The 27,187-nt window shown below is 44.7% G+C and overlaps 1 protein-coding gene and 1 long non-coding RNA gene across 9 annotated transcripts in view; one reads left to right on the top strand and one right to left on the bottom strand.

Annotated features, from left to right (window-relative positions):
- The window catches only part of LOC142587745 (uncharacterized), a 121,138-nt gene extending 97,096 nt beyond the window's left edge, over positions 1–24,042 (bottom strand). The window contains exon 1 of the long non-coding RNA XR_012829616.1: positions 23,906–24,042. This is a non-coding gene — a long non-coding RNA (uncharacterized LOC142587745). The remainder of the gene's footprint in view (positions 1–23,905) is intronic.
- LOC142587692 (uncharacterized) overlaps positions 1–27,187 on the top strand; it is an 868,078-nt gene that overhangs the window by 602,856 nt on the left and 238,035 nt on the right. The gene's annotated exons all lie outside the window — the stretch shown is intronic.

The following is a 27,187-nucleotide window of genomic DNA, read 5'->3' on the forward strand; positions in this document are numbered from 1 at the left end:
CTCTCTCTCTCTCTCTCTCTCTCTCTCTCTGTTTATTTTGACAAATTGAGACGTGGTGAAAGGTTCTCGAAAGCTAGCTCGAAGCACAGTTTATGTATGTATATACGTATGTATACACGATGATAATCCTGTCAAACGATCGAGTCTCGTTAACATGCTGTCGCAACAAAGAGCATCCCGCAGTTCACAGATTTGTTTACTAGAGGCACGAGCATCGAGTGGACGCTCTTGTTTGTTGCGCAGCACTTCCCGTTCACCTCCTGAAACGACCGGCGACGAAATTCAAAATGAAAAAAGAAAGAAGAACAGTACAGTACAGAATTCATGGCTTTTATTATAGATATGTTATCAGAGCGTAAGTTTAGTTATAAGTTGAGTTACTGAAGTGTCTGGAGTAATTATAATTGATTAGAAATCACTGATTACCGCACGTCAAAGCACAGAATTGCAGACTTTAGAGACCCACCACGTGAGCACGACCTTGTCGAAATTCCTGGAAACCCGGAAGTAGAAAGCAGAAATAATGGCGTCACTACTGACGTCACACACAAGAAGGTGGGGTGATATTTGACTAATTAATGGAAAACACTTGCCTCCGAGTTCGGTTCGTGCATTGCGTTCGCCTAAGGTCAACCTAGAGAACACCAACGCAGTGGTGCGCGTGCCAACTAAGACACACCTAAGTCAAAGATTAGGGTCGCCCGCTATTTATTTATTTATTTATTTATTGAAATGTCGAAAAATTTTCTAGCGGATTGTGTACTCATCGTGGGGCGTAATGAATGGCCGCATACGCTGTTCTCAACTATGAGTTTATTGCACCAAGAATACGGCTAGATAGCATTGGTGCGCACTCAACTGATGTTCGAAGTTTGAAAGTGGGGCGGCAAGCAAAGTGTGAGCGACCGATAAGAGCATAAGCAGTTGCCACGAGACGGCAATTGCTTATGCTCTTGTGCGTACGCGTCCGGCGTTGCATGCGGCGCAGCCAGTCACCTTTCGCTTTAGCTTCGCGCCTTCCGGACGTCTGCCGCAGAGCTGGCGTGCACGTCAGTGTCCACTCTATGTGAGCAACCCGCGAGACGGAGAAAACAATGAACAGGCAGCTATGCACATGGGTGCGCCAAATATTTGTTTATTGAGGGCCTGTGTACATGAAAACTGCAACAAGAGTTCAGCCTTTATTGATCCACTTACCACAGCGTTTAGTGTTAAAGAGAGGATAAACATGTATTACAGCGATTGATCAATCCTTCGTCGTGCGCTTTGCTTCCATCGTGTTGCATCAACCAATCGCCAAAACACTTTGCATATTTTAGCACTTTTTAGCATTCGGTTCGCTTATTTGAAAGCATAGTGCAGAATAGTTTGCTAGCGTGGTACAGCATAAATATAAAAGCGTTTATTCTCGCTCATTTAATGTTAGCAATTTATTTTTGCGATTTTCGCCCATAAGTGTAGCCATCGATACCGTGGCTGCCCTTTTCATTCAAAACCACCTCTGTTTTGTTTCAGGCTGCAATTCTCATGTTACTATTTTAACGAATCGTCCAGTGCCTTTAGTGTAAGCAGAATGCTTTGCTCTGAGGGAGAGTGTAATGGAGTCTCCTCCTATTGCAGAAATTGGTAGTGATGACATGATCTGTGTATATAGTTGAACACACATGGAAGCGAGGCGGTTCGAAGCGTGGGCATGATGTTCACTGTTCTCCCCTGCCAACATTCAGCTTTGATACGCTGCTGTCAGCCAAAAAGTTTCTGTGTGTGCGTTGCTTATTTCTTATCGTGCTGTACAAATTGGTGTGTATAGCGCTGAGAATCGAAGACTGGAATTTCTGCGTTCATTCTAGCGCGAAGAGTCTCATTTGTCTCTGTTGGGCTGATCGAACACGGGTGTCGGAAGACGTTACGTAACTAGTAAGCTACTAAATCTTTTTTATCGTAAGTGTACGAAACTTTAAGCCACCCAGCACCGTTCGCAAGGATATTTTCTAATAGCTCGCCCAATGAAAAGATTAGTAGGGTCAGTTTCTCGTGAGGATGTACGACACATACGGACAAGACGAGCAAGTCTGAACGTCCTTTCTGTGCTATCACTGAAAAGTAACCTTACTTTACGTGATCATTCGTTATGCCGTGGGCGTTGTCATTTGCACATGTTTGCTGCGGTGAGCTAATGTAATTCGGTTTCGAAACATCAACTTTTACTTTCGCCGGCGTGTATTTCATTCTACACTGGTGTCCTACTGCAGGGACACTGTTCTACACTGGTCATGACAAAGTCTAGGATTGCCACACGCTGCCACATGTCATTTTGTTTCATGATAGAGTGAGCTGTAAACTTTTTATCTCAGAATAAGGTAAAGCGTGCACTCAAGTAAATGCCACTCCTCCTTGTACGGTTCTGCGAAATAACCTAAACTTACACGCATTTACGTGTGCTACAACTGTTATTCCGACCGTTTTAGCATACTTTGAAGGCATGGTTTCCATGTAAGGCATAGGTTCCTTCTCCTGAATTTCAAGAGTTATGTCTAACCTCAGTCCTGTTATTGCAGGGCAAGGGCTATGACAAAGAAAGAGACGTAGATGGCTGCGTTGACACGTTTTTCGTAACGACGCCTCATTAATTTTGTACGTGGCCAGTTCTTTATTTATGCCTGCGTATTGCGGTTCACTGTCCGAATGTTGGCAATGCCGGCTCCTTTACAATGTGGCATGGCCGCTTGGTAGCGACGGACTAGGTGTAGGGAACATCCCAGTGCTTCACTGCACGGGGCTGCTGTCGTCACCTCGCCTGCAAATAGGTGCCTCCCTCCCTCCCTCCCTCCCTCCCTCCCTCCCTCCCTCCCTCCCTCCCTCTCTCTCGCTGTCTTCAAAAAAGGTGCTTGGACATGCACATCGAGGTGAATGGACGCGCTGTTTGGATGGACGCGCTCAGCGCACGCTCTTTCGCCAGCGGCTGTTGTGGAACGCCTTTGTTTCAGAGTCTCTGGACGTCGTTTTCTATTTGCAGCGAACACGATATGCAGTGAGGAGAGGCGTGTGCGTCTGGCGTGCTTCAATACGCAAGCTTCGTTTCACGCGACTGCGGCGGCACATCTATCTGCTGCCTGCGGCGAATCGACCGGCGAACAATGGCATCACTCGAGCCACTTCTCTCTGAAAGCGGCTCGCTGGTGAAATTTGGCGAGTGGCCTTTTGGCTGCTTATCGTAATGCTTATGACTCCTTTATCCGATCATTTGCAGCGTGTCGCGTTCTCTCGACGCCTATAAATGGAGTCGTCGTTGCATTCTTGCGTTTAAAGGCGTCCATATTTGTATTTGTAGTTCAAAGCGCTGGTGCAGATAACGAGCAGCCTGGTTGCACATGCATTTGTGTGTGCGTGTTCGAGCTTACATTATTACTGACGCATAAGGGGGGGGGAGGGGGAGCGCATATCTTCCTTGACGTCGAATATGGTCAACTTAATGAGCTTAGTGTCAATTCAAGCTCAAAGCTTACTTAATGAACTTAATAATACTCAGAAGAGAGAAAGAGGGAGGGCACGTTAACATCTTCATACTTCTTATCATCTAGTCCAAAGTTCAACGAAAACTCGTCAGGCGAGAGTGATGCATTGTCACATAAACTGGCGCTTGCCTAAACTTCAAAAGGAAATAAAACATAAAATGACGTTTCTAGACCGCTGCGGGTCCCTTGTTCGCAATGAAGATGAGCGCAAGAGGGGGCGATCATTTGTGTGATAGGTGGCGCAGAGTGCACATGTATATCTCGGAGGAGATCACCCCGTGTCCGGTTAATCGCGTTTCTAGTCGTTTGAATGTGTAAAGATTCTAAGAGTTGTCTTGAAGATAGGCGCTTCTCTGTCGCGATTAAGCTCGCAGCATCCCAATCGATGATGTGGTTAGCAGTCATGTGATGATCCTCCAAGGCGTTTGAACTTGCATTGCCTTTCCTGACATCGTTCTGGTGCTGCTGAATCCTTCTTTTAAAATTCCCAGTTTCACTTATGTAGGATGCGTCACAACTCTTGCACGGAACCTTGTAGATTGCCCCTGGAAACCTTGACCTTTCCAAAGAATCTTTCACGCGTACAAGCTTCGGTCTTAGTTTGTTGGCACGTGTGCGATTTTTACGCCGTATTTGCCATGAACTCTTAAAAATTAAATTATGAGGTTTTACGTGCCAAAACCACTTTCTGATTATGAGGAACGCCATAGTGGAGGACTCCGGAAATTTCGACCACCTGGGGTTCTTTAACGTTCACCTAAATCGAAGTACACGGGTGTTTTCGCATTTCGCCCCCATCGGAATGTTGCCATGAACTCTTGCCAGTGCTTCACTGATTCCTTGCGCGTAGGGGACAGCCGCCCGTTTGTGCTTCTCTTTTTCTTGCACCTTTGCGTGATTAGCAACTGATAACCGCAGTTCTTGAGTCGCAATGCTTTTCGTCTAATCGATTGGTCTGCGTTCGTCTCACTTATGAAGTAAGCATTACGTAGGGCTACCTCTAAAACTTCTTGGAAAATTAAGATTTCTTTCCTTGCTTCGCTCTCTCTCTCTCTCTCAGATCGCTCAGACCATGCAAATTGCGCACGCTGGGCACATTTCAGCCTTAGCTTAACTATACCTTTCCTCAGAACCAACAAAATCATAGTGACACACCTTTTAAAATAACTTCTTATTCTGAACCGGCTTCTTACTATTCTGAAAAAGTACTTGCTTGACCAAGTTCTCCGGTCACATGCTCGCATCAGCACCTCTTTATACGGGGTTAGAGAGTCCATCTCTCCAGCTCGTTTAGATAAAAGCGTCAGTGACTATTTACGAATATCAACGTACATAGCCAATGACACTCTCGGGGTACATGTTTGGCGCGTTGCGCGACTACCCTCTCACCATCTTGCTTCTTTTCCTGCAGAAAGGCAACACAGAACTTTCAGTCGTCTAATTGCGGCCAATCGTACCTCGTTTCCATCGAAATACATGCCTGAAGCGAGACCATCCTCACCTTTATGGTGCCTGCACAAACCAGAAATACGCCTCACTATTCCAGGATTCACGAAGAAAGCTAACATGCCGTTGTTTGCCCTGAAGCAGGCGAGATCAGGAGTTCTACATGAAGTGCACAGTGGCCACGTACATGCTTACATCGATGGCTCAGTCACACCTACAAGTTCAGCTGCCGCGGTGGGGATTCCAAAAGATCCGTCAAAATACAGCTAAATACGTCGCATGTATCATCAACGACAGCTTCTGAAATGGTAGCTCTCCGTGCAGCTCTTCATTCAGGAGGAACTACCCATCCATGGTCAATCTTCTGCATTTCCAAGGCAGCCCTCCAGAGTTTACTCTCAGCACTGCGCCATGAATTACATGAGCAGCTCGTCGCAGAGGTCAGACAAGTCCACCATCGAGTAGTTGACGAAGGACACGATATAATAAATCAGTGGTCGCCGAGTCACTGTGACATATATGGCAATGATCAAGTGGACGCAGCTTCCCGATCTGCCCATGACGTCGTCAACTGCGTTGTCATTCCTCTTTCGAGAGCTGACGCAGCGAAAAAAAAAAAACATTCCGCGCTTGCGCGTAACATAACATCGGTTCAATGGAATTCATCTGACTTCTCAAGTGCACGCCTTCATACCCAGGACTCTTACAGCTCCGTATTCTGTGCGACCTTCCACGACGTGACTGCACCAATCTAGTCCATCTATGGCTTGGAGTAGCATTTGCAAATGCGTGCTCCTTTCTTATCGGAATGACCAATGGCCCACTTTGTGACTTCTTCGGGTGCATCGAAACGATCGCGCACTTTTTTTTTTTTTTTTTGCGAGTGGCCTCGTTTCAACCCGCAAAGAACAGCCTTCTCGGCCACTCTAGACCCACTGGACAAGCACCCACTAAGGGAAAGAAATATTCTTGGAAACTGGCCTACGCGAACCTCAGCGCGAGCCGTTATGAAGACACTGTTTAAAAGACGCCGGACTTTTTGACAAATTTTGACTATACTCAGTGGGACGTAGAATACATTAACGGGACGTTGACACTGTGTAACATTGCGTAACGCCTTTGCAGACTGCGTGACAGCGCCCACATAAATAGTTATGTATTGTGCGTGTGCGTATCTTTTCTTTTCGTATTCACTTTTTCTCACCTATCGCATCCCTAGCCCCCTCCCCTGGTACCGGGTAGCCAACCATAGATAATCTCTGGTTAAGCTTCCTGTCTTTCCTTTGGCTTTCTCTCTCTCTTTGTTTTCCTAAACGCTTAGATACAGTTTTATCATCGCATGGGTGGTTCCTCGCCTTCAATTTTAATCCAGGATTGCCGCATAATTTGGTGGCAAGCATTCGGATTTCGTCGTCTGTGACGATGGAGCAGTGACAAAAAAATTATTACGCTCTTGACATGTGCTGTTGCCCGCATCTCTCTACATCTTACACCAGAATATTTTAGTTCCTTCTTGGAATGTCAGACACCTAGAGGTGACTTAACACTGTGAAAAGATAATACAATACGTCTTTAGTTTTTTAGAACGTTACGACATCGAACGCGACGTTCTTCGCTGGGTGTTCAACCGATTAGATTATAGAACATATTCAGAAACAAAGATCATTGGACAATTTAACCACGCGTCTCAGGCTTACAATGCTTACAATGTTACACTTTATGAAATCAACTGGCCTCTGTGACCGGCGTGTAAACCGTACGTGTTCACATTGCTATCACCTTGCTCTCTCATCTAGTGTAGTTTTCTTTTCATCCCTCAACCCCCTTTCCTTCGCGTAGGGCGTCAAACAGGACGCGCCTATGGTTGACTTCCAAGCCTTCTTTTCCTCCTTCTCCTCTTAGTTGTTTATGATTCGTGGTTTAACTTTTAAACTGATTGAAGTCGCTGTCCACGGGTGTCAACAAGGTCTAAAGAGTAAGCGGAGTTCAACTCGCAATAACAACGGCGGGGCGTGGAGCGTAGCTGCAGACGTACCATGTCGATCCACGATCTTAGAGAGCTCAGGTGCACTCAAAGTCAGATTCACTGTCTTAGTGACACACTCCAGGCTCTTTACTGAAACAAATGCGGCGAATCGTTGGATCCTCGTAAGCGTCTTTCACAGGTCTGGAGGAGTGCACAGCATCTTCGAAGCCATCGGGACAATGGAAATGCTGCGCTGAAATGCCTTTTCGTTGTAATAACACAAGTACTGCGTTTACCCATTTCTGTTAATCGTTGCCAACTTTCGTTATTTACGCATAGTTAACCGCGGAATTCTACCGCATACGTGTTCACGTTGTGCTTGTTATGTCATCTGATACACACACGTTGTCTACTAGATTGTGCGCTGGGTACGGTTTGTGAAAGAGGTAATGCGGCGTTATTTACCAGCTCCAATAGTCAAGCTTATCAACATTTATGTTTTAAGTATTTCCAAAACGCCGCCTTCTGTAACATGCGTTTTACACGTGTGGCAGAAGCAGTAAACGACTGTGTCGGGAAGCCTTAGTAGACAAATTCCTCGTGGCTGTTATGTAGCCGTAGAAAGCTCTAAACGGATGAATAAGCTCTATTTAACGACGTTAACGCAAAAGAGCACCATTACTGCGCAGTTTTACAACAGTGGTTTGTCTGTTTCCCTCTTGCTTCCCCTGCAACACCACAAGGCATGCCGTAAGCCGTCGCCTCTTGACCCTACCTAAATAATCACGCCGATGACAGCGCCGGCTTTTCCTGCTGCGGAGCTCGTGGCCAACGCATGGAACCTGCGCGCAGTGTCCGAGCCAGAGTCCTGCGCGGCCTGACGCACGCCTCTTTTGTCACGTTCTTCCCTTCGCTCTTGGCTTTGCGGAGAGATGTGGCTAGTCGGTGCAAATAAGCCGTCCGCTCTTCTTGGCCCTCGATTTGAACGTCGACAGGAGTAGCGTGTACGTCCATCATATGGGGGCGGAAGGCAGCGGCGCTACGACACACGCCCCGTCGTCTTCGGGCTGGTTCGGGGCGCGGCATGTATCGTATTAATCAGGGGCGATGGATCGGCATCGTATGCGATCCGGGACGACAGAAGTGCAGCGCAGGCGAGATGCGCTGCCTATAAGAAGCGGGAAGAAAAGGGGGCGGGCGAGGGAATCGCATGGCGGGCCCGCTTCCGCCGCCCCTTCGTCTCACGGGGGGCGCCATTACTTTAATTGGATCGGACAAGTGCGCGCCGGCTCAGCAGGCAACTACGGAATGCCAGCGATGGTGGCTTCCAGTGGCTCCAATGGTTAACTCAAAACGCCTTAGGCTCGTTTTATAGGATATAACTTGGCTCTTGTATGCATCATGCACACATGCACGGCCCTTGTGCATACAGAATAACGAATAAAGAGGCACGCAAAGCTAATGCACGCAGGGACCGAACGGGCGGTCGGTTTAATGTTTGGTTTAATACGCGATACTTAAGTGCTGTACTCATGTTGTCCTCGTGTGTAGCGCTCATGTTATCTCTTGAGTAGTATTGCTATAACATTCGAAGGGGTCTATCAATTGAACATCTCCCATCTGAACATATCAAATTTACGATAAAACACAATGTGAGGTATATTCTTCAAGAACCCCGCAGACATTTAATTGAGAATATTTTCCGGCGAATAGTAATTTAGCGTAACCTTTGCGAGTAACGAACATCTAATAGAAGCGCATTCTCTAATTATACACTGCAGCCGTAGCAGAATTCATTTTCCACGAACCGATTGAATTAATTTGTAGCAGCTGCAAACTGTGAAATGTCTTTGCTTGTACTTTCATTTTAGCGCCTCCTCGCGGCCCATAAATGCTTCAAGTCTAGCTACGGGCTCTTCCCGTGTTTCGAGTTCGGCTCCTTCTTCGACTCCTTCTCAGCCTCTGCCTTAGCACGATGAAGAGCTTCGCATCTTCCGTAGCCTTTCCCACAGGACGCATCTTGGATGCTCAAGCGAATTCAGCGGAAGCAGGGCATTTCTTGTATTTCTCCGTCTTCGACCTGGCTCTGGCGCTTCAGCAGTCAGACGTTCCCGCACGGCTTCGACCTGCTTCGCTGCAGCAAACACGTGCACGACCTTTGGAGAGGAGAGCCTCCTCGGACCAATTTCGACATTACCGCCTTCTTGCGAGGATGATACAGCCGGGGATGCATGCGACGGGTGCAAACCGCGAGCGAAGAGGATGATGCCGGACTGTCACGCGACGCTGACGTAATCGCCTGCACTCGCCTTCTCTTATTCGGCACCTCGATTATCCTCAGCCCTTGATCTGTATTCTCCCTCTTCGCTTCCACGTGAGTCGCCTTGGTTCCCAGTTGATTTCGATAATAACTAGGGTTGTGCCAATATTAAAATTTCGAATGCGAATCGAATAGTTATGGCTAGCTTAGCAGGACTCTTTGAGGAACTATGAGACATTGTTTGGGATATCATTGGCTTTAGCGAGTTTAGAACTGGTGAGGCTTATAAAGTGCTGACTTACGCCCATGTCCTCTGCTATAGAGGTCTCCCAGATAAGAAGCAATACGGAGTAGGATTCCTAATCCATAAGGACATAGCGGGCAACATTGATGAATTCTACAGCATTAATGAGAGGGTAGCAATAGTCGTAATCAAACTTAATAAAAGGTATAGATTAAAGATAGTTCAAGCCTACGCTCCAACATCCAGTCACGATGATGATGAAGTAGATCAGTTTTATGAAGATGAATTAGTGACGAGAAAAGTGCAAACTCAGTATATTGTAGTAATGGGCGACTTCAATGCAAGAGTGAGGAAAAAGCAGGCTGGGGAACAAGCAATTGGCAACTACGGCGTCGATTCTAGGAATGCTAGAGGAGAGATGTTGATAGAATTCGCAGAAACAAATAAGCTTCGAATAATGAATACCTTTGTCAGGAAGCGTAGCAAGCCAAAGGGGACCTGGAAAAGCCCTAGTGGTGAAACAAGAAATGAAATTGATATCATTTTTTCTGCCTATCCCAGCATAGTGCAGGATGTAGAAGTGATAGGTAGGGTAAAGTGCAGTGGTCATAGATTAGGGAGGGCTAGGATTCACCTTAATTTAAGGAGAGAAAGAGTAAAATTGGTCAAGAAGAAACTGGTCAACCTAGAGGCAGTAAGGGTAAAAGCAGACAAATTTAGGCTGGTACTTGCGAACAAATATGCAGCCTTAAAACAGAGAGATGAAGATGACATAGACGTAATGAATGAAACTGTAACTAGACTGGTTTCAGAGGCAGCAATTGTAGTGGGAGGCAAGGGATCAAGGCAACCAGTAGGCAAGCTCTCCCAAGTAAAAAAGGACCTAATAGGAGAAACGACAAAGAATGAAAGTGTCCAACTCAAAAGATAAGATAGAATACGCAGAACCGCCAAAACTGATCAACAAGGCGAAAATAAGTGACATTCGAAACTATAACGTGAGAAAGAATGAAGAAGCCGTAAAAAATGGACGCAGCCTGAAATCGGTAAGAAGGAAACTTGGCATAGGACAAGCAAAGATGTATGCACTGAAAGATAAGCAGGGTAATATCATCAGCAACCTGGAATGTATAGTAAAAGCAGCGAAAAAATTCTATACTGACCTGTACAGTACCCAGAGAAGCCACGATACCTCCATTCGAAGCAGTAATAAACAGGTTGCAGAAACACTTCCTATAACTAGCGATGAGATCACAAGGGCCTTGCAATACATGAAACAGGGAAAATCGGCAGGAGAAGATGAAATAAGAGTAGATTTAATCAGAGATGGAGGAGACATAATGCTTGGAAAACTGGCAGCTCTCGATACGAAGTGTCTATCGACTACAAGAGTCCCAGAAAGCGGGAAAAATGCAAATATTATACTAATCCACAAAGAGGGAGACGTTAAAGAATTGAAAAACTATAGGCCCATTAGCTTACTCTCAGTATTATATAAAATATTCACCAAAATAATCTCGAATAGAATAAGAGCAATACTGGACTTTAGTCAACCAAGAGAACAGGCTGGCTTCAGGAAGGGATACTCTACAATGGATCACATCCATGTCATTATTCAGGTAATCGAAAAATCCACAGAGTACAATCAGACTGTCTATAAGGCTTTCAAAGATTACGAAAAGGCATTTGATTCAGTAGAGATACCAGCAGTCATAGAGGCATTACGTAATCAAGGAGTACAGACCGTTTAAGTAAATATTTTGGAAAATATCTTCAGAGATTCCACAGCTACCTTAATTTTACACAAGAAAAGTAGGAAGATACCTATAAAAAAAGAGGTCAGACAAGGAGACACAATCCCACCAATGCTATTCACTGCCTGATGGGAAGAAGTATTCAAGCTATTAAACTGTAAAGACTTATGAGTAAGGATCGACGGCGAATATCTCAGCAGCCTTCGGTTTGCAGATGACATTGTTCTATTCAGCAACACTGCAGACGACTTACAACAAATGATTGAGGACCTTAACAGAGAGAGTGTAAGAGTGGGGTTGAAGATCAATATGCAGAAGACAAAATAATGATCAGTAGCCGGGCAAGGCAACAAGAGTTCAGGATCGCCACTCAGCCTCTAGAGTCCGTAAGGAGTACGTTTGCCTAGGTCAATTAATCACAGGGAACCCTGATCATGAGAAGGACATTCGCAGAAGAATAAAAATGGGTTGGATCGCATACGGCAGACATTGTGAGCTCCTGACCTGAAGCTTACCATTATCGTTTTGAAGGAAGGTTTACAATCAGTGCATTTTACCAGTGCGGACATATGGGGCAGAGACTTGGAGACTGACAAAGATACTTGAGAAAAGTTAAGTACCGCGCAAAGAGCGATGGAACGAAGATTGCTAGGCATAATGTTAAGAGACAGAAAGAGAGCCGTTTGGATCAGAGAGCAAATGGGTATAGCCGATATTCTAATTCACATTAAGATAAAAAAATGGAGCTGGGCAGGTCATGTAATGCGCAGGTTAGACAACCGTTGAACCATTAGGGTTACAGAATGGATACCAAGAGGAGGGAAACGCAGTCGAGGACGGCAGAAGACTAGGTGGAGCGATGAAATTTAGAAATTCGTGGGCGCTTGTTGGAATCGGTTGGCGCAAGACAGGGCTAATTGGAGATCGCAGGGAGAGGCCTTCGTCCTGCAGTGGACATAAAATAGGCTGATGATGACGATGATGATGATGATGATGACGACGACGACGACGATGACGATGATAGAATTTACTGTTCGAAATTGTCGAATATTCGTTCTGTTGGAACACTATAATAGGTAATAATACTATAATAGCTATTATAGCTATAATAAGGGACAAGAAAGGTTTTGGCGTTACAGGGACAAAGGCTGATGCAAGTGGAGATTCTTCCGAATGACTTTGCTGCAGAACTGCGGCTGTCGTGCAGATGCACGTATTCCCGAGGAAAAGCATGAAAATAAACGCATGGAGGAGCTCAGTTATGCACAATAGTTTCCACTCGTTAAAGAAGAATGTGTCGTCTTCGATAGCCTACGACTTTGCTGTAGCGATTGAGGTAAAGCACTTTTCATTCGGCCAATGTCACCATGTGTTTGGATTCTGTTAAAATGATGTGCGGTGCTGTACAGTATTGCATTGAGCTCCTTCAACGAGCATTGCTCTCTACTACACGCATCTGGTGACATGCTGTTTTATTGTTTCATTGTTGTCATTGTTTTGACACACCACTTACGGCAACCCTTCTTTTGTATTTCGTTTGGGAGCTTCTCATAGTTTTCTTGCGCTATGTATCAGAAGAGAACAGAACGAAGGAAAAGGGACAACGCAAGAGATCGTGTAAAGGCGCAAACTACCAACTGATTTTATTCAAGTGAAGCGAAAGTATATGTAGTGATAAGTGAATGACGTCAGCGGCTACGTCACAGAAGACAAAGAAAAATGCAGAACATGAACAGTAACGAAAAAATAAAAACGTAAAAGAACAAAGAACGCAACATCTGTTGACCGACGATGCGAACGTTTTTTAATGGTTCAATATTTATATATATATATATATATATATATATATATATATATATATATATATATATATATATATATATATATATATATATATATATATATCGATGTGTGTGAACTTCAGAATAGTGTTGGTTTCCAGCAGAACGTCCTGACACGGACCGAAAGGGACGACGACATGCACTGAACTAGCAACTGAATGTTTATTATTGATTTCCTGCACTTTTTACAGCACAAGAGAGCCAATGCTTCTTTTCTGTATTTCTTTTGCCATGCTGATTATCCGTCTCTTAGGGTGAAATATCGTCATTGTACAAGTAGCCCTTTACTTTTTCTGTTAGTAGTATCGTTGGTGAACTGATGCATGATTGTCCGCTTCTGTCAATGGCCATGACTTCTAAAATTTCGCGCGTCAGCCTGTGTTTACTTTTTCCTAAAACCTTGATGTGAAATAAAATGGTGCAATGGTGCTGGCGATAATGAAAAGCGAGATGCCCAACGGAGATTCCTTCCAGAAACGCTGCATGCTCTCTTGTCAAATCATTGATGCACCTGCCTGTTTCTCCTATATGTCGTCGGTCAAGCGTGAAAGAAGCCGGCGAATACACGCAAGATTGCCGCGCGACTGGCCGCTCGAGGCACTTTTCGTGCATTCGCGGGCTTCTTTCACTCTTGGAAGGGCGTTTTATGTAGCATATATGGCGCAAGAGAAAGCTGTATCGAGAGTTTTCCATGTCGCTCTATAATTTTCTTATTCACACTTTTCATCTAACTATAATGTTTGAGAAGCTGATTAATTAATTAAGATTAATTATGTAACTAGGCGGAATGCAATAAATAATCTGAGTATCCCCAAGCGACGGCAAACAAAATTACCTTGGATATCTCCAACTACGTGGCATTTGCATATATTTAATGTTTGACTCAAGTTACGTGGGACACTCTGTACATGTGTGTGTGTACAGCGACTCCTCTCGCAAGAGCAGTCGCTAGAACAAATAAATATATTTCCCCTTACCAAAGGTACGGCCCCGGCCCAGGGAGGTCTTCGGACTTTTCATTTTTTCCGTCGTTGGCGTTCACTGTTAACGCGCCGTCACCGTGCGTCATCATCGTCATGTCGTTTCCATCGTCTTCACGACATTGTCGGCCGTTGTGGTCGTGTCAGCCACCACCGCTCTTGTTCGCATTGAAGACTTTGCTTTTGATTGGCACGCTACAATTATTTTGATTCGCGATTGATAATTGCAAGCAGCTTGCTGAACGCTTAATGGTCGAAAGGGTCTGTGATGTTTGTCGGTGTCTCGTGTGTATAAGCGGTATCGAAGGGCAGTTGGAGAACTAACTAATGGCTTGCAAGAAAATTTTGTCATTCTTTAAATATTGTAAGTCCTCTTTGCTAACGTCTTAAAATATTTATAACATTCGTATTGAAATGAGAAGTATTACAATAAATATTGAAAGCTTGTCACACGCATTGTGTTGTGTTCATACTCCGTTTTCCCGTCCGCACAGCGCTATACAGGGTGTTTCAGCGAACACTTTCAAATATTAAAAAAAAAATTGCCCGTGACAGATATCACAATTCTAGTACATGAGCTGGTCTATTCGAAGGGGTACACATTACTCGCACAAGAAATTGAAAGGCATAATCGACAAATTAACAAAGATTCACGAATTATGTTTTTGAACAATTATACTTTATGGCACATATTGCAATTTACAAATTCTAGCTGTGGAGTTCGTAAGGCGGATCTACTTGAAAAGATTTGTGTTGATGACGCCATTTACGTCAAACTTGCGTTAGAAATGTACTGTTGTTCCACTTATTTTATTAACAAAACGTCATTTTATGCACTGATGCACAAAAGTAACTGGAAGGCCAGTGCATTTCTCCGCAAAGTTCGGGCAATATTATCTCTAAATTGGTGTCATCCTGAGAATTCGTCCCAAGTGCCTTGCAAACTCCTCGGCTAGAATTTGTTAATTGCTATATGTGCCACAAGGCAATGGACTAATTCGTCGTAAACATAATTTGGGAGTTTATGTTAATTAGTCGATTATGCATTTCAACTGTTTTTGCAAGTAATGTCCGCCTCTTCGAGTAGACCAGCTCATGGACTAGAATTGTGCTGTCACATGCAATTTAAACAAAAATTTGTTTGAAATTGTTCGCTGAAATACCCGGTATGCTTTCTGTAGAGCTAAGCAGAGGTCGAACAAGGGATGTCGTCAAAGATATCTCTTGTTCGACCACTGTTAATAACTTGCCACCTCTATCTTCCTGTGAACTTCTGTCTTATGTCATTTGCGATGTTTATTCAAGCAACCAGCGGGCAGACGCTACTTATTGGTAGCTTATACCATAGCAGGAGACAAGTATGGTTAGAAACCCTTACACTTGCCTTCTGTTACTCGGCCCACTCCGTCCTCTTCCTCCGTCAAGGATCAGTGCCGTGTACAGTTCGAATTTCAAGAACGAAAAAAAATATATTATTTAGAGGCATCCGCTTTGTTAACACATGGGGCCCAGTGGACGAACGAGCGTAGATAGGACATATGTATTCACGCATTTTGGGATTTCACCCCGAATATGTATTGAAATGTTCTTACGTTTATGTACGTAAATGTTTTTCTGAGCATACGAGCAGATGCCTTTATGTGTACGTGTATATAGTCTGCGCAACTTCACTGAACCCGTGTGGGCATAGTTCATGTCGCACGAATAGCCTGCGACATTTTTTCCCCGTCCTTATGAAACGCATGCTCTGAGTGTTGGCGGAACCAGGGCCATTGAGGGCGAAGATTACTTTCCGTCTCCTTTGATGTAGTAATTTACTGTCTCTTTAGGAACAGCGGCAGATGAAAGTGCCGACTAGCTGGTTGTCCACATCAGTAATCAAGCACCTACAGGGACTGCGAAACGTTAACTACGTTCGCCGTTCACTTGGGCAGTGACCGCAGTTTAACCTTCACAGATGATTTGACCAAGAGTCATTAAGAACATGGAGAGAGAAAGGGACATTAAAGTGACTGAAAGGCCGCAGCGGGTTGGCTGTGGTTACCGGGTGCTTAGGGATAAGTTTAATGAAAAATGGAGAACTGAAAATAATGAAGAAATGTCCTAGCAAGAGAACAAAAATCAAGACCATGCAGATCCCGCGCATTGTGAAAATCGGTGTAGGCGAAGCTTTAGTGAGCTGGCAGGACAAGACGGCGTATTACGATTAGAAACACCTAGCGTATTTCATTGACGAACGCCTCGCGTAACCGTCCTCAGCGATGATGGCGGACCTTGCCGAGCAAGGGGCGCTTTTATTCAGCATTAATGCATGTTGAAACGCAAGACCTTGGGGAAACGCACCACAGTGCCACCACACACCGCAACATCTAAACCTTCGGACGGCCAGAAAGGGAGCTTCACTGAACACGGCCTCCCAACCATAGCCAGTTTTATCTCGTGACGCGGTAGATGTGGGATTCATCATATCTGGCTTCGAATGACGGCGCGGCATCATGGGCTTCTTTTTCAGGTATAAAACTCCTGTCTACTTACACATTGTCAGATAGAGGAGCGCACACTCTCACTTTTGTAAGTGGAATGTGGCTAGGCGATGCGACTCACCCGGCATGCCTCTCATAGCGCTGGCTTGCACGAAGGAAGCTGGCAAGGCTCCTTCGGTCATTCTAGGCTTGCGTAAGTTTTTTGTATATCCTTTTAGTTTTCTTACTTTTTGTACTTCAATGAGCCAGGCAGGCGAGAAAAGTTGCTTGTTAATGCGCAAGTATCGCGTTCACTCGTAAACGACATCGCCGTCACATTTAGGCATTCGAAACGTTCGTCCTGCACTCACGAAATCACACTCCAATTTTAGATCACCCTGGCTCGCATTTTATGACGATGTCATTGTCCATTCTTTTTGCCTTCTGTAATTGACTCATGAAGACGTGCCTCCGCTATCGCAGGAATCGGCCATTCAGCGAGACGGATGATAAGAGACCAATAGAATCGAGGGTAAAGAAGCATCACGAAATACGGCCCTTGAACTTTATTCTGTGTATCGTCTGTCGCCAAGTTATGTCCACCCTGCTGTTGTAATAGATTCAGCGAACTTTCTTGGGACGGAGTACCGCACCTGTCGCTTTCTCGTTCGCGTCATCTGAACCACAGTCCACTCTAAACCTAGCTTCTTTCTTTAGAGCACGTAAGTCCTTTACGTAGAGTAATTATCAGGGAATATAGTGGAGATGCCCATTGTAATATAAAATACAAAGTTTTATTTTACTTCATCGACATTTCCGGAAAACGTTGCCCTGGGACCGTATATTGCAAGGAATCTTTTACACTGTCGAGAACAGATGCAGCCACAAGGCGTCGCTCGCTCACGCGCGCGAGCTAGCACTGACACTGTGGAACACAAGTGCATTTATTCACGCACGTCTCGATCGATTCGATCCACGTCTGCAACTCCGTCTTCTACCAGGGATACCACGAGCAGGAGATACACTTCTGTGGCGCCTATTGGAATGGCCGACAGCCCTGCTTGCGACAACTGCGGCTGCGAGTAGACGATCGAGCACCTCCTCTGTGACTGTCCCCATTACAGTGTGGCAAAAAAAAAAAAAGTGCTCCCGGCCACGTTCGAAAAACTGAATGATCGCCTCTTTGCGAAGGAAAAAAGAGACCCTGGTTCAGACGCGTTTGGACACTCAAGGTCTTAAATGCGCTGCTCGGATTCTTAAACTGTGCATTCGGCGACTGACTTTGAAAGTTGTAGCGCGTTGCATCGCGCTAGTGTGTGCATTTTTGTATGTTTATTTCTTATTCTTTCCTATCACCTTTTATTCCCTTTACCTCTTTCCCAAGCACAAAGTATCCAGCCGGTATTTATATTGGCTCACCTCCCTGTCTGTCCTATTTTTTTTTCTCCTCCTCCGAGCTGCGTCGGCCGCATTTTGATGGAGGCGAAATGCAAAAACGCCCGTGTACCGGGCATCGGGTGCGTGTTCAAGAACCCTGATTGAATGGGCAGTTCCCCACTACGGCGTGCCTCGTAATCAGATCGTGATTTTGGCCCGTATAACCCTAGAATTTAGTTTCCTTCTCTCCGATCCCATTCATTTCTTGTCGTCCGTGCCGCCGAGTAGCCCATCGCAGCGATACAGGGGGGTGCGGCTTCGTACGAGCCAGTCACAAAAGGCGAAGTGCGTGGAGGGGGAAGGGATTCCCTACAAAATACTACCACTGTGTCTGTTATCAGCGTTCGGTGTCACGTGCTCGCGGGACACAAATGAGAGACGCAATCCTGAATGCATGAGCCCTCTTGCACTGTTCTATAATAAAAAGGTACCGTCCATTCGTCTTTCTTTATTTTTTTTTGCATCAAGCATAGAACAGTTTTACAGCGCGCAATTAAGGTCAGGAGAAAAAAAACAGCTTTAATGAGGAGCAAAGCTCAGAAGACTAATTATTTCATTTCTTATCTCATCCGCACAACGTGGCAGGCAAACGAATTAAACATTACAGTAAAACGCAGAGTTCTAAGTACGTGCGCCCTCTTAGTCGCATTATAAAATAATATATGCAGAGAGAAATTACAACAAGTCAAAACCACGTGAATTGGCTGGGGGTTTTGAAAAAGACGTTCCATCGATTGTGAGCTTTTAAGTGCATTTCATTTAAAATGCTTTTCAGCGCTGCGCACGCTTTATCTTACGGGGGCCTCGGCAAGATTTCAAAACAGGCATAACACAGAAAATTTTATCAATGTGTATTGTGCCAGACTGTGCCTTCCCCTTCTGTTGTCGTCTAAGAAGGACGATATGCAGAGGCAAACAAATATGGCGAGAGGGATGAAACCACCGGCGGAATCACGCTACTTCCTTGACTACGTACTCTTCTTGTAGGAAGAGGAAAAAGAGCGAACGACAGGGATGTTAACCAGTGTCAATACTGGTTGGGTACTTTGTGCTGGGCAAACGGGTAAAGAGAATAAAAGGTACTAGAAGGAGAGTAGGGATGCAAAACGGAGAGAAAAAAATGCTTACACTAATGCGATGCAACGCGTTACAACTTTCGTGATTGTATTCCCGCAATCCACAGGTACGTAAGTATCGGAGCAATGCGTTTAAAGCCTTAAGTGCTGAACCCGAGTTCCATATCAGTGTTCTAGGATGCTCTCTTCCGTCAAGGGGCGATTGTCAAGTTTGACAAGCACGACCAAGAACGCCTTTCTAGTCATATTGACACGGGCGCGATCACAGAGAAGGTGCCTGATCGTCTCCTCGCAGCCGCAGTGGTCGCAAGCAGGGCTGTCAGCCATTCCGTTGCCGAAGCAATGGGCATTCGGGAATGCCACGAGAGCCACAGAAGGGTTTCTTCAGCTCGTTGCATCTCTGGTGGAAAACGGAGTTTGAGATGTGGATCCAAGCTGCTGGAGAGGTACGTCGGTAAATTCGTTCGAGATCCACTTTGCCAGTGTAAGCTCGTACGCGAGCGAACGAAGCTTTGTGGCTGCATCGCTTCTCGGCAATGGTATCTGTTATATATATACAGTGGACGCCATCAAGGGCCGATCGGGCAGCTTCATCCGCACTGTCGTTCGCACAAATGCGGAATTATGTCACTACATTTAGGAAAATGAGAAGTAAGATAAGATTTGTAGCGAACGCCAATATATGTAACATTTTATGCTCAACACGCATTTAGTCGTTATACTATAGCAAACGCCAAATACTGCGTTGGGTCTCAGTCACGTTTTTTCTTCGTATGGATCAGAGCACGCGTCTTCTCGAATAATGAGACTGGTATATGATCGTCTAACAATTGGCAGAAGTGTACTTATTAAATAAGTATGGCCCCTATATTATCCGCTTATTTTCATAGTTTAATGTCATAAATCTCCATTGCCTGGATGTGTTGCGCCATAACGCTGTATTGCTTGGAGCACACGTTTTACCGTTTTACGGAAGTTCTTAAACAATTACAGACATCGTTAGGCTCGCCTGTGTAAGCTTTGCTTGATAGCTCTGAGTAGGTTTTGTTGAAAGCTTGTCCAACTTCTTGCAGTTTAATATATCTAGCAGCTGCTCAAGTTGTTCCTCGAGTATGGTTCAGCGATGAAACTTTGCCGGTTGACATCATTCTGCTAAAGATCCTAAAGACCTTCGAGACAAAACTAGCTTATCAGGTAGAATTCGCTTTTAACCTAGTTTCCGCGCAAATGGCACGACGCGCAGAAATCCAGAAAATTGGCTTTTGCCCGAGAAGCAAACGCGCATTAAATATGCTCCATCAGCATCAGGCCAATTGCAAACACGAAAAAAAAAAAAATGAGGGTGGAATGCAAAGTGTTTGTGTACTTAGGTTTAGGTACATTTTAAGAAACCTGAGATGGTCAAAATTAGTCCTCCACTATACAATCCTCCACCATATACTTATATTGTGGTTCTGGCACGTAAACCCCGAAAGAAAAAAAAAATCGCAGCGCGTTTGACGGGTAATTACATGCGAGTGTGATTTATTACAGGCACTACGTGGCTTGTGTTTGAATATGTTGCCGTTTTTAATCTACCTGCCAGAACTTGACTCAAGGTTGCTTTCACAAACGCAGGCCAACTCTCAAAAGTTTTGTTTTCAAAAGAAGGAATGACAGGTTGACGCGCACTGGAATGTAGTCTCGGGGAGGGGGGGTGGGAGGTAGGTGATGGCAGGCAGTCCAGGGAAAGCTTTGTTGAGACCATAGGCGCTTCCAGGGGCATATGATTATAGACCACGTATTCCTATTCGCTTTGTAGGTATGTCGGGGTAGGGTTAACTGAGGCGTAAAATTAAATTGGAAGCGAGATTCCATCTCTAAGCTGCAATTCATCGATAGTGAAAATTTAAATCTGTACAAAATATGGCAACAACAAGAAGTATCCATTATGTTATGCAAACACTTGCACATATTAAAAGTGAAAACACAAGACTAAACAAGCAATGACGAAAAAGTCAAATATCAACAAATACCACTCGTAGTACATATACAAGTCGCTGACGCGTCATACACATGTCAGTAGTCATAAATATTTTATATAGCAATGAAAACTCTCCTTTCTGGGCATGTATAATCGGCCATGGTCTATGTATAACCTAAAATAAAAACGGATGGAATGTCCAGAGCTGTAGCCTTCGCTAGGCACAAAGACGTTGAGGGAGGCGATGAACTGGGCTAGTTAGTTTTTATTCATTTTGAACAGCGGATGACTCTAATCATGGTAAGTAACACAAATAGACTCACCAGTGGTGCTCTCTTTGTGCTCTTACGTCCTACCTTGTGTCTATATTTGTGTTACGTACCAGTGATTAGTGTCACTCAGCGCTGCTCAGAATAACATAAAAAAGAACTGTCCAGCAACAGGCGAATGCCATCTTCATTTGCCGCACCCACGCAGGTTGCAGAGCTTCCATGATGTATATTAAAAAAGAAGAAAAAAACTAATTTGTTGTTTGATGCACCAAGGTGAAAGTTATGAAATAACGTTACCACTTTTCGTGGCAAATAAACATACACAAAGAACTTCATTCCAGAATCTCGGCATATACGTTGTCTCGCTTATTCGCCGTACCGTAGCACTGCTTATTATCTTGCATAAACACATTGAATTTCTTTTTCTAACATTTGGAATGACCTGAGGAATAGTCGACTTTTCTGTCTGCCCGTGCGCACTGTTTGCTCAATCCGCACTTTCACTTCTAAGTAGACTAGCGCGACTGTGCACTCACTCAAATGCAGCCTCATGAATGCAGGTTTTGCTTGTGCAAGCTAAGTAATTGCTGCCATGGTTTTATTGCGGACACTTTTTGCCTGAACCCTGCAGAGCAGCTACAGTGCAGAGGGAGCGAGAAAGTTGGAAGTAATAAGCGAAAGGCAGGGAGGGTAACGAGCCGAGCCCATTAGCTACTCTGCACTGGGGAATGGTAAATGGGACCGAAATATGAGAAAGAGAAGTCCGCACTTTGCGCGGACACAACTGAGCATTCATCGTTCAGTTCATGACAAGCAGTCATAGAGGCTGTGCAGCGTTTGAATTCCGGCAAACGTGAATGTTCTGTCAAGCTTGCGTCACGAGCTAATGACCAGTTTGTGCTCGAGATCCGGAAGGCTTACGATCGTGATCGCGATAAGAGACACATGGCATCTTTTTTTGCAGTGTCGGTTGGGCGATTGCGGCATCAAACCACGCTCACGGCGCCGCCTGGTCCGCTTGCGACGATCACTCGGACAGTTTCGATATACCTCTATCCAGAACACTCGCCACAAAAGGACTCGATTCACTAGCTCGTCACGTCACGCTAGCTGACTGGAACAATCTGTATCTCTTGAGCTGTCGCATATTATTAATCCTTTTTTGATGCTGCAGCTTGCACGAAACATATTTCTCTGCTATTGCAATACTAATGTGCTGCTTGGCTCGCTCGACCATTCCTTGCGTAGCCTGGGATTAGCGGATGACTTCACTTCCACACGCAAGTCTTTCATTTGCATGTTGAATGTATATGTATGCAGATGGTTTCTCGGCGCGCACATTCCACACGGTGATCGCGTCTTGTTGCCTAATTTTTCAAACAAAAAGGCATTTTGTATCTTTACTGTTAGTCCGGTAAAATTGCGGAAGCGCTGTTTTAAACACGCAGCACCTACCGCATAGGTACGTGTGTCTCCATCTGTTAGCGGAGCGTATTGCGACGCACTTCGTATTACCTGTTTTAGTGCCGTATGTCGCAGATTACAACACGGGTACACTCGTTAACAGGCTTGGTTTGCATCTAGCCCGCTTACGTGCTATACAGTACCTGCTCGCCACTCTAGTACACAGCCGCCAAAGCGACTTAGAGTTAAGCGTTCTTTCATTTGAATTAAGTTATCGCTGGCAGAAAATGGGTTAACGCTACCTCGCTACAGTGATTTCGCGGCGCCTTCTGGGTCTAATCAGTGAACAATCCCTACAAATGCGGTGCTCGCCAAAAGAATTGATGAAATTGAATTCAAGCTTGAAATTCTGTAATGTGGAAAGTTGGGCTAGTTGGGGATTAATCATCATACCTTCCTGGTGAAGCAGCGCACTGACACGGACACGGCGAAGACACAAGAATACACGACACTCGCTGCAACTATTTTATTTCAGAACACATACTTCATATTTATATACCTGCGCACCCTCAGGCGTCAAAGTTAATCAAGGCAAGATTAAAGGCATTTTTCAAATCCATTTGCCCGCGCATACTCGGGCGTCAAAGATAGGCACCTGTCTATCATGGCGTGCAACCCTATCCTATTTGTTGCACCCCTAACAAACATATTTTATTGCACAATTTCTTTTCTTTTATTGTTCTTCCAAAAAGGCAACCTCACCATGGCTTACAAGTACAGATGGCTGACTGATACAACCCTCTCCCGTCTTTTGAATAATAATATTTGGGGTTTTACGTGCCAAAACCACTTTCTGATTATGAGGCACGCCGTAGTGGAGGACTCCGGAAATTTTGACCACCTGGGGTTCTTTAACGTGCACCTAAATTTAAGCACACGGGTGTTTTCGCATTTCGCCCCCCGTCTTTTGAATGTGAAAAGCTTCGATTGTTTCCCCGGTCAGCTGATCCTTATGGTTCGATAGAACTGTAGTATTATTGTAAAGCGGCCAGCACCCATGTTGTGAGCAGTGCCCTTTAATGTGGGAATGAATGTTTCCCCCCCACTGAACTTTTGTGCTCCAAAATCAAGCAATACATTTCAAGGATTCAAGGATTTCAAGGATTCCTGAGAGTAACGTGCGCCTTGCTTCACGCTCGAGAGCACAACAGACACTTCAGGGAATGGTGTAGGACGTCCGACAGTTTGGCGCACTGGTTGTGGGAGAACACGAGACCACACTTACCTAGACCAAAGAAGCACAAACCATCGGAAGGCAGGGTGGTCACCTTAGGAGACACTACCGTTCCAGAGAACTACAATAGGATTCTTGAACTCGGTCCGAAGTTCTGCTTCGAGGCGGCCTTCACACCACCAGAAAAAGTAGCACTGACCAAGTGCACGGCGCGTCGTGTGGCTGAAGAAGAGCGTCCACGTTTCATCACAGAGTGTATGGATGCGCTTTCCAGGACGATGACCTCCGACAGAAAAGAGCAACACGTAAGGAATGTGGTGAACTTTGGCGTGAGGAACGATTTACTGTTTCTTGTTTCTGATAAGGAAGGCTGTTTTGTAGTCGTGCCTGAAGGTCTCTTGCAAGAGAAGGCGATGACAGCGGTAAAAAAGAATTTCGTCCGTGTCGACGTTAAAGCTAGAAAGGTCAGGGATAAAGCGGTCACGTTACTGGCAAGCAACAATTTTGATCGACTTGCTTCAGCAGTTAAGCGCTCGTGCATCCTGCACTTCGAATCGTTTTTCGTGCCTAAGACACATAAGGTTGGCGTTCCGTTCAGAGCCATAGTATCAGAAAGGGACTAGTGGCAGTTAATTGTTTCTTCATTTCTTCAAAGCCACCTTAATGCCTTAATACTTAGTGATCGGTTTGTTTTACCAAACTCTGAAACGTTAGTAACGTACTCAAGCTCGTCTAACCCTGGAAGACGCGATTTCTTCAGCATAGATGTACAGGATTTGTATTACAACATTCGTCATGGTCCCTTATTATCGAGTGTTAGGGATTGTATAACGGAAGACAACGATGAAATGGAGTTTGTCAACAAATGTGGCGTATCATTAATAACTTTCTTGAACTATTAACCTTCTACCTTGAATCCACTTTTGTAGTGTGAATAATGTTATCTACAGACAAAAGTCCGATATATGTATGGCCCAAAGGTAGCTCCGGTTCTTAGCACGATTTTTTTAGGTAGCATTGACAAAGCGATTGATGCAAACCTTAAATGCCTTGCGGTAGAGGTGTTCCGTTTTGCGGACGATTTTTTGGCTATAGTCGAACATCGTGTTTTGGACATAAGAGTGGAAGTGGTCTTGAAAGTGTTCAAGGACAACAGCCAAGGACTGGATTTCACCGTTGAGTTGACAAATAATGGCAAGCTACAGTTTTTACATGTGGCGTTAACTATACCACACCGGACCACGTTTGCTGGTCATACAATCCACGATCACAAAAGCCCTTGCTAAGCTACAATTCGGGACACTCAGAAGTCGTAAAAAGCGGCATAGCTTTTTTCGTGCCTCCGAGCGCCCTTAACTAAGTCTTGCCCGGAAAAAATAAAATAAACTTTCAGCCAACAAGTTATCAGGCTAAAGACTGAACGATATGAAAAAAAAAAATTACTGTGTACATCAGCCTATAAATTGATTCGTTATGTGCGCAATGGCTATCAGAAAGAGCGTAATAGAAAAGAGAATGACGGCGAAAGAATTGTGTCAATACCATATGCACACAAGGTTGCGCATAACTTTAAAAAATGTAGGTAGCAGATATGGTCTATGAGTAGTTTTTTCAGCACCTAACAAACTCGGACAATTATTTGCCGGACTAGATCGTAGAGTTTAAACAAAAATAAAAGTAAATGGTCATAAGTACATGGGAAAAACTTATCAAGAGAAGGTCGTCCGTTGTTTACTGTTTGGCCATATTTTGTGGAAAAGTATACATCCGCCAAACGGGTCGATGTGTAAACACAAGACTTTTGGAGCACAAAAGGTCACTGGGGGGAAACATTCATTCCCACATTAAAGGGCGCTTATCACAACATGGGTGCTGGCCGCTTTACAATGATACTACAGTTCTATCCTAACATAAGGATCAGCTGACCAGAGAAATAATCGAATTTTTTCACATTCACAAGAGGCGAGAGGGTTGTATCAGTCAGCCATCTGTACTTGTAAGCCATGGTGAGGTTGCCTTTTTGGAAGAACACTAAACGAAAAAAAATTGTGTAATAAAACATGTTTCTTAGGGGTGCAACAAATAGGATAGGGTTGCACACCGTGATAGACAGGTGCCTATCTTTGACGCCCGAGTATGCGCGGGAAAGTGGATTTGAAAAATGCCTTTAATCTTGCCTTGATTAACTTTGACGCTTGAGGGTGCGCAGGTATATGAATATGAAGTATGTGTTCTGAAATAAAATAGTTGAGAGTGCAGCGAGTGTCGTGTATTCTTGTGTCTTCGCCGTGTCCGTGTCAGTGCGCTGCTTCACCAGCAAGGTATGATGACAAGCTTGAAAACGTCAGCGAAAGACTTCTTGACGACGTCTTTGGGAAATTCCTGCGGAGGGCGAGCAGTTCTGGCATAGACATCATAGAACTGAAGAAAAGAACTGATAGTCTGGAAACTAGAGTTTGAATTTCTAAGCAAACTCGTCGAAAAGCTGAGTGATGAAAATCATGAGCTAAAAGCCGAAGACAAAGCTTTACAAGCAAACGACTACACTCTCACAAAGAAAGTTTGCGAACTCGAGCAATACTCGAGACTGAACATCGTCGAGATTAAGGGCATTTCTTGCAAACAAGGAGAGGACTCTGCGATGGTCATACAAACTATTGGCAAGAAAATTGAGTTCCCAGTAACGGCCACCGACCTCGACGTTGTTCATCGTGTACCTACTAAAACAGAACATAAAAATATCATCTCCCGCTTCTCGAGAATGAAGAAAGCTGAGTTCGTAGCGAAAGCACGGAAATCTCGACTTTACCTGGGTGATATCGGCCATGCAACGACAAAAGAGAACGCTTTCTTGGTTAATGAACATTTAACACTTGAAAATAAAGCCCTCTTTTCCAAAGCTTAGGGTCTGAAGAAAACGAAAAACTGGAGATTTCTGTGGACAGACAACCCTAAAATCAAGGCTCGCAAAACAACCGAAGGCCGCGTCTTTCGCGTCGCAACTGAATCCGACGTTTCACTGATAACTTGACTATAATCCACCTTTGCGCCGTGCCTGTTACCTAGGCAAATCTCACAATTTCGTCCTATCTCACAGCTAGGCAGTTAAACAATCTTCTTTCAAATCATCAGCGATCTGTCTTGCGTACGAATGCGCGCAGTCTGCGCAAGCACTTCGACGAATTCTCCGACCTCCTTTCTGCATTCGCCTTCCCATTTCCAGTCATCGGAGTATCTGAAACTTGGTTGAGTGTCCACGATAAACACCTTTTCTGTTTTTCTAGTTTTGTTGCTGAATACTCCAATCGTTCGTTGAGCAACCATGGCGGCGCA

The sequence above is a fragment of the Dermacentor variabilis genome, chromosome 1, assembly GCF_050947875.1.
Source record: "Dermacentor variabilis isolate Ectoservices chromosome 1, ASM5094787v1, whole genome shotgun sequence".
Lineage (NCBI taxonomy): Eukaryota > Metazoa > Arthropoda > Arachnida > Ixodida > Ixodidae > Dermacentor > Dermacentor variabilis.